We start from the raw sequence: 7,667 nt of genomic DNA, 5'->3' as shown, positions 1-7,667 counted from the left end.
ATTTATAGACCTGGTCTCATTATGCAGTCCAGGTAGACATGAAACTTACAATGTAGACCAGGGGGACCTTGAGCTTCTGTCTCAGCTCCTGAGTACTGAGATTACAGGTGCTTATTTTAAATTTTATTTATTTATTATTGTATGTGTGCACGATGCCCATGTATGTTCCACAGTGTGTGTGGAGGTCAGAGGACAATTTTGTAGAGTTGGTTCTTTCTTTCTTTCTTATTTTGGTTCTGGGGATTGAACTCAGGGTACCAAGCTTAGGTTCTGAGGCTTGCTCAGCAAGTCCCTTTACCTGGTCCGTTGTTCTGCCCCGAAATTTATTTATTTTAAATGGATGAATACTGTATGTATTTATGGGGTACAGACATTCATAAGTTTATTATTGTACTTTGCTTTATTGAAATTTAGCAGTTTTTAAAAAATAAATTGATGCCCAGGACTTCCCACAATGGGAGTATACCAGCATCGAATCCTCTGGACCTGGACAGTGCTCAAGCAAGGTATTGCATTCACTTTCCCAACAGCATGGCTTCATTTCATGTCTCTGTGTGGTATTTTGGTAATTTTCATGAACTTTTGTGTTACTATTTCTTTTGTGGTCTGTGATATTGCAATTGTCATTGTCATGGGGAGCTGTGAACCACACCCATACAAGATGGAGCACAGAGAAATATTGCATGTTCTGATGGCCCCGTAACCAGCCATTTCCTGTTTTTTCCTCTCCTCAGACCCCTCTGTTCTCTGTGACACAATGTTGAAACCAGACCAGCTGGTGACCCTATAGCCCTCTCTGGGCTCTGGTGAAAGGACAAGTCTCATGTTTTCTCACTGTAAGTCAAATGCTAATTTGATAATTCTCCCCGTGATTAGACTTAATAAAGAAACCATGTCAAAATCTGAGAAAGAATGGAAGACTCTCGAGCCAATCAGTGCAGCTGTAAATGCAAAGGGGAAGTGCTTGAAGGAAATTAAAGTGGTGCTTTAGAAACACTGGGATTATTAGAGTGTGAGCTGCCGCATTGCCGACACGGAGAAACTGTTAGTAGTTTGGGCAAAAGGTGAAGCCCGCTGCAAAACTCTCGCAAGTCAGAGTGTGATGCAGAGCAAGGAGGCGACTCCTTCAACTCCATGAATGCTGAGAGAGGTGAGGGAGCAGCAGAGGAAATATTTGAAGCTGCTTCATGAGGCTCCAGGAAGAAGCTGTCTCCATAATATAATGTGTAAGGCGGTGTGATCAGTGCCAATGGAGAGGCTTCGTCAAGTACCCAGAAGAGCTAGCAAGGCTCTAAATCAGTGGTCCCCAACCTTTCTGATGCTATGACCTTTTCAATACAGTTCCTCGTGTTGTGGTGACTCCCCAACCATAAAACTATTTCTGTTGCTACTTCATAACTATAAGTTTGTTACTTTCATGAATCATAATGTAAATATTGGTGTTTTCCAATGGCCTTAGGCGAACCCTGTGAAAGGTTGTTTGACCCTTGAAGGGGTCGCAGCCCATAGGTTGAGAACCACTGCTCTAAAAGCACAGAAGTGATAGAACACACACACACACACACACACACACACACACACACACACACACACACACACACACACCAGCTGTCTCACACCCGAGAAGCTGAGAACCCAGTAGCTGCTTGGGTCTAGCAGTCACAGAAGTCCTATGATGGTTGCCTAACACTGGAGAAGCCATGAAATCAGCAGGGTAGCTGCTCAACCTGTGTGGCTGGTGCCACAGCAGTCCCACTTTGACGCCAAAACCCTGCCTGGAAGATTCCTGGAGGCCACTGGTCTTTAGTCAAGAATGGAAGCCTGGAAATGATGGATTTGACATAAGCAGAGGAATCATCCTCAGCAACAGGGTAAGAGGTGGTAAGAGGGAGGGCGGAGTCAAAAAGGCAAATAAGCTTCCTTCTGCCACACCCTTTTTATCTAACTGGATACCAGAAGTTGCCACCCACTTTTGGAATGGCTCTTCCCACATCAATTAAGGCCGCTAGGACAATTGCTCCCTACCCAGGGGATTCTAATTTGAGACAAGTTGTCATTGAAACAAACTGTCACACTGGCCGCAGTGCTGCACACCAGAATCCAAATGTGGCTGACACAGCCTTCCCCTGGGAGAAGATGCCCTCCAGGACTTTCCTAGCTGGAGGAGAAAAACAATGCCTGGTTTTAAAGCGTCAAATGACAGGCTATCTTGTTGGGACTGTACTAGATCATTGTCACTGTGTTAAAATGCCTGACAGGAATCAGCGTACTGTTTGTGTATGGCTGATTGTGGATTGGTTTCACCCGGAGTGTCACGGCGTGGTGTGATGTGGTGGAAGGGGCTACTTGCATTAGACTAGCAAGGACACAGAACAAGCAAAGAGGGCACAAGACAAGGCACATCTTTCACATCCACATCCCCAGTGGCCTACCTCTAACTAGGTGCCACCTCCTAGTCCTTCCTCCGTTCCACCATGAACTTGTAAAGGGATCAGTCCACTGAAGTTAGCATCCTCACGAAGCAGTTGTTACCTCTGAACACCATTGCATGACTGGACCTTCAACACCCTAGCCCTTAGGGATATTCCCTCTCAAAGCATGACAGAGGCCAGTGCAGCTGATGACAGACGTTGAAGTCAATACTTATTTGCCATTCTGAAGACCTGAGGTCCATTAAGCATTCTGCTAAATCCACTCTGCCTGTGTTCTAACGTGGAAGCACAGAACTCAGATGACAGCCCATTTACTCCCATCATGGTTTACTGAATGACTCATGCTCACTGTGGAGACCTTCTACTCAGACCAAAAATTCCTTACACAATTGTGCTGCGCGTTGACATTTCATCTGGTCATCTAAGAGCTCTGATAGAGACATACAGCATGGTGACAGGGTCCACTAACACAGCAACCAACTTGCAGCCAATGGATCAAGGAATCATTTTGACTTTAAAAATCTTCCTATTTAAGAAACACATGTATGGGCTGGAGGGATGTCTCAGAGGTTAAGAACACTGGCTGCTTTTGTAGAGGACCCTGGTTCTATTCCTAGGACCCACATGATGGTTCATAAACATTTGTAATTCTAGTCCCAGGGTATTCAGTACCCTCTTCTGGCTTCCACAGACACCAGGCATGCATGTGGTACACAGATATGTGTAGGCAAAACACTCGCACACATAAAATAAATAATTTATTTAATAAAAAGCGGAATACATTCATGAGGCTATAGCTCATGATGATTTCTCTGGTGGATGTGAGCAAAATAAACTGAACATCTCTGGAAAGGGACTCACCTTGTAGATGTCATTAAGGACCCATGAGAATTTGGGGCAGGAGATTAAATGTCTGCGTGAATGGGAATTTAGAAGTCAGTTTCAACTCCTCACTTGGGGGTCCTGAGACTTCAGTGGAGGAAGTACCTGTAGATACGGTGGAAGCAGCAACAGGAGACGGAGCCTGAAGATGTGGTTGCGTTGCTGCAATCTCATGATAGAACTGCAACACTTTCGTTGCTTCTTATGAATAAGCAAGATGGTGCTTTCTTGAGATGGATTCTATTCCTGTCCAGAAGTTGCTGGAACATTGTTGAGAGGATAGCAAAGGATTTAGAGCATTGCATAAACTTAGTTGCTAAAGCAACGGCACGTTTGAAAGAACTGACTCCAATTTTGAAAGAAGTTCTCCCGTGGGTGAAATGCTATCACAGCATCCCATGCTATAGAGAAACGGCTGTTTGTGAGCAGAGGTCCGTCGGTGCGGCAGACTTCATTGTTATCTTAAGAAATTGCTGGTACCATTCTCACCCCTGTCCACCGTCACGCTGGTCCCTTAGCAAACACAGATAGAGAAGGAAGAGCCTTGATCACTAAAAAGATTATGATATGCTGAAGGTTCAGATAATTGTTAGCATATTTTAGAAGTAAGGCATTTTAAAATCAAGGTATCTATATATTTAGATATGATATATATATATATAATACACTGAAGTGTAGTACACACACAAATACCATGTTTTTGGAATGAGAGTCTTTCTAGGTAACCATGCTGGGCTTGGATTCTCTTTGTAGTCTAGGCTGTTTTGGAACCTGTAATCTTTTTTGCTTCTATCTCCTGAGTACTGGGCTTAAAGGCATGTGTCACCCTGCCAGCCCCAACCACAACTTTCCCATGCGGTGGTGAAGAAGGCAACTGTATGTGACTCACTTTGTTGTGAGATTCATTTTACTGTGCTGGCCTGAAATTGAACCCATGATATCTCTGCGGTGTGCCTGTAGGACGTTGTGAAATGATCTAGTCGAGCTAATTATTTTATCACCTCATGTAACTTCTCTTGTTTTTGTGATGAGTATATTTAAAATCTACTTTTGAGAAAATTTTAAGCATAAAAACACAGTTCTTAACTGTAGTCACACTGTGCAACAGCTATCCAGAATGTCTAATAAATTGTCCCATCTAACTGAAAATCTCTACCCTTTGACCAACATTTCCCAGTTCTAAACTGTCCACTTTGATGAGTTTAATGTTTTTAGGTTTCACACACAAGCAAGATGACTCAGTGGCTGTCCTTCTGTGAGTAATCATGCCACTGTGCACAGTGTCCTGCATCTTCTCGCATGTTGTTGAGAATGAGATACATATTATTTGCCGTGGCAAGGGCAAACACAGCCAAGGCACCCTAGAGAAGCCCAGAGTCTTGAATGCGGACGGAGGAGAAACAGTGCACACAACTCCCCCCGTCAGTGGAAACAGCCATCTGCTTCTGCAGGGCAGACCTTCTTCCCACTCTGCGTCTGGAGCTGAAACTGAAACAAGTTTCTGAAAGAGTGTTGAAAGTTTTGGTTCCACAGTGAGATTCGACAGCTTGGCCAAGGCTAGGTCTTTAAATGCTTTGGAGACTGATTTTCCCTGACAGCTTTAACAGAGGGCGACAACAGTCAATGGTGGACTAGTTGCGTCCAAGCCTAGAGTTCCTTCTGCTGAGCCACAGACTCAGCCAGCAGTTGGGGAGACAGAATAAGTAGCCTTTTGACCTATATCTGCAAAACCCTGCAAGGGAAATCTGGAAAGGTGCCCTTTTAGGGCCATGGCGGGAGACTGCCTTCTTTATATTGAGACCAATCACATAGTATTGAGTCAGAGAGGAATATTCTCATGTATTAATTCTAGCTAAGCAAGATGTGGCGGCAAACACCTGTAATCTCAGCACTAGGGAGGCTGAGGCAGGAGGATTGCAATTTGAGTTTGGCTTGGGCTACATAGCATAGTCTTATCTCAAAAAAACTCAAAATCAGCCAAACAAACAACAAGTAAAAATGGAGTTCCCCTGCTAGGCGTTAGACTTGCTTGGGAGCCAGGGCTGCTGCTTCCTTCTAATCTCTCTCCCTTCTCACCTAGGCCATGGTAGGCCAGGCTTTCCTGCTCCAGAAGTCAATAAACCTGCTTTAATGGGTTCACAGGGAAGAAGGCTTTCCTCCAGGAATAGGTGAATCATATACTAAGTCTTACCTGCATCTAACTTAAGGAATTTGGGTGAGGTTCTGGACTTAGACCTGCCATTGGATTGGTTTAAGACTGTGTGAGGCTGGAGTGGGTGACTATATTTTGCTGCGAGGAGGACATGCATTTGAGAAAGTCAAACTCTTTATTACTTGTGTTCCCCAGGTTTATATGCTGATGTCCTAACTCTTACTACTTCACATATCATCTTATGCAGAAATAGGATTGTTTAAAATGGAGCTAGTTAGGGTGAGGTCATACTGAAGTAGGGTGGGTTTTAACATAGTGACTGGTGTCCCTGTAGATGGAGAGCTACGAACCCAGAAACCCAGAGTGACACAGAGTGAAGATGAAGCCAGAGAGCGGGGCTTTATATCTACATGTGCAGACTGGCACAGATGTCAGAAAACCACACGAAGAATCAAGGGACCTGGACCCCAGTGCCCTTCTGACACCTCCATCCTGGACTCTGAGTGCTTGGAATTGTAGGGACATATATTTCTGTGCTGAAGTCATCCTGTTTGTGGTACTTTGTTGAGGTGGTTTAGCAAACTAATACAGGTTTGACAGGGTTCAAAGCTTTCTGGGCACAGAACTCCTTGCCCAAAGTTTGTCTTTATCTTGATGTTGTTTAAGGTCTATTTTGAGAAAATTCTAAGACACAGAGAAAAGGAATACAGAGTTAAAGTTTAGTTACCAAAAATGTCCGTGGTAGCTCTGTTGCACTTCTCTTTACAGTCGTGGAATGAACAAACCCATCCTGAGGCTGGGCCTCAGAAGTTGGCATCTATGGGCACCCATTGTATCTGGAATAGATTCTCCTAAAAGCAAAAGAGAACACAGCCCTTGAATGCTGTGTTTTTCCGATGCTCTCTTGTTAACCGTGCTAATGTATTTTTGGCCTGCTTTCTGTCTCTGTGAAGCCCAGAGTCAGGAAACAAGGCCCCAGTTTCCTGGTCCCCAGTAGCTGGGGAAGTAATTAATCTACCTCTCTGAAGACAGCTGGGATGGAGTTATGGAGCCTCCTTATGTTAAAGATGTGGGGTTTGTATCATGTGTCGCCACTTACCAGGTTTCTTTATTTGTTTTATCATGTTGAGAGCTGGGTATAAGGAATCTTTTTCCTTCTTCGGTGGGATATTTCTAGATGTGAGGCACAGGGAGTGACAATATGCATCCCACACCTTGCAGATAACTAAAGAGTAGATATCGAATGTAGTTCTAAACAACAGTGAGGTTGACCAAAGCCATATGGACATGGAGACATTTTAGAGTCCTCAGAGAATGTTACTGAATCTGATTAGAAAGAAAGGCATCCTTGTCCTACAAAGCCTGGGGACTCCCATGAGATTACTCAGGAGCATCATCACCTAGCCTTTGTTTCAGTGACATTCATAGTATCAGATGGACAAAAGCCTTGGATGTGAGAGAATTTACTCAACAAAATCCAAGGCTCCTAGAGCTAGCAGATATCAATTCTCTGAGGGAATAACTCCAACTGGATCTTGGGTTTACTGTTTATCCTGACCCCCTTCCCAGGCAGATTTTCTAGTCACCTTGATACACACCCTAACAAGTGCTTGCAAAGGATGAGCCCTTGTGAATCTTTGCTTATTGAAACCTCGCTCTGCCTCACCTGCTCACTCCATCTTTGGGGCTGGTGAGCCAATGCCAGAGCGGAGTCTTCTCCCCACAGAATGTTTGTGGCTCCCCTTGTCAGAGAAGTCAAGGAGGAGTTTGGAAGGGACCTCATGAGCTGTGGAGGGTGGTCCATTGTGGTCAAAAGGGGATTCAGTATGTGTGAGGAGGACTCAGGTGTGCAGTGTTCTCAGGAATTGAGGTTGGCTGTAGAATTCAGAGGGAGACTTTGTCTCTCATAGCTCAGCCAAGAAGCACAAGTCTTTTAAGATATTTCAGCAGAGAAGATTTAATTAGAGACATGGCTGTAGAAGATGAGAAACTACACAGGAGTTGGTGAGCCATGGCAGAGCTGAAGAAGGCAGGAAGCCTCTACCAGCTGAAATATCAGAGGTGAGATTAGCCAATCAGAGGTGAGATTAGCCAAAGCCCAGAAGCTGGGTACTTAGAAGAACAGGAATCAGGCCAGACCGGCTGTGAGGGAGCTGGGCCTGCATAGAGGGCCCCATGAGTGGGGTATAGTGACTACCCAA

General features: G+C 44.6%; 1 long non-coding RNA gene across 1 annotated transcript; it reads left to right on the top strand.

Annotated features, from left to right (window-relative positions):
* The first annotated feature begins 731 nt into the window (after positions 1 to 731).
* LOC143273196 (uncharacterized) lies at positions 732 to 6,199 on the top strand. Its single transcript, XR_013051089.1, has 2 exons — positions 732 to 836; positions 5,801 to 6,199. It is a non-coding gene; the product is annotated as an uncharacterized LOC143273196 (long non-coding RNA).
* Positions 6,200 to 7,667: the final 1,468 nt, after the last annotated feature.

Source organism: Peromyscus maniculatus, chromosome 5, assembly GCF_049852395.1.
Source record: "Peromyscus maniculatus bairdii isolate BWxNUB_F1_BW_parent chromosome 5, HU_Pman_BW_mat_3.1, whole genome shotgun sequence".
Taxonomy (NCBI): domain Eukaryota; kingdom Metazoa; phylum Chordata; class Mammalia; order Rodentia; family Cricetidae; genus Peromyscus; species Peromyscus maniculatus.
The sequence above is the reverse complement of the archived record's forward strand: the minus strand, read 5'-3'. Positions and strand labels throughout refer to the sequence as shown.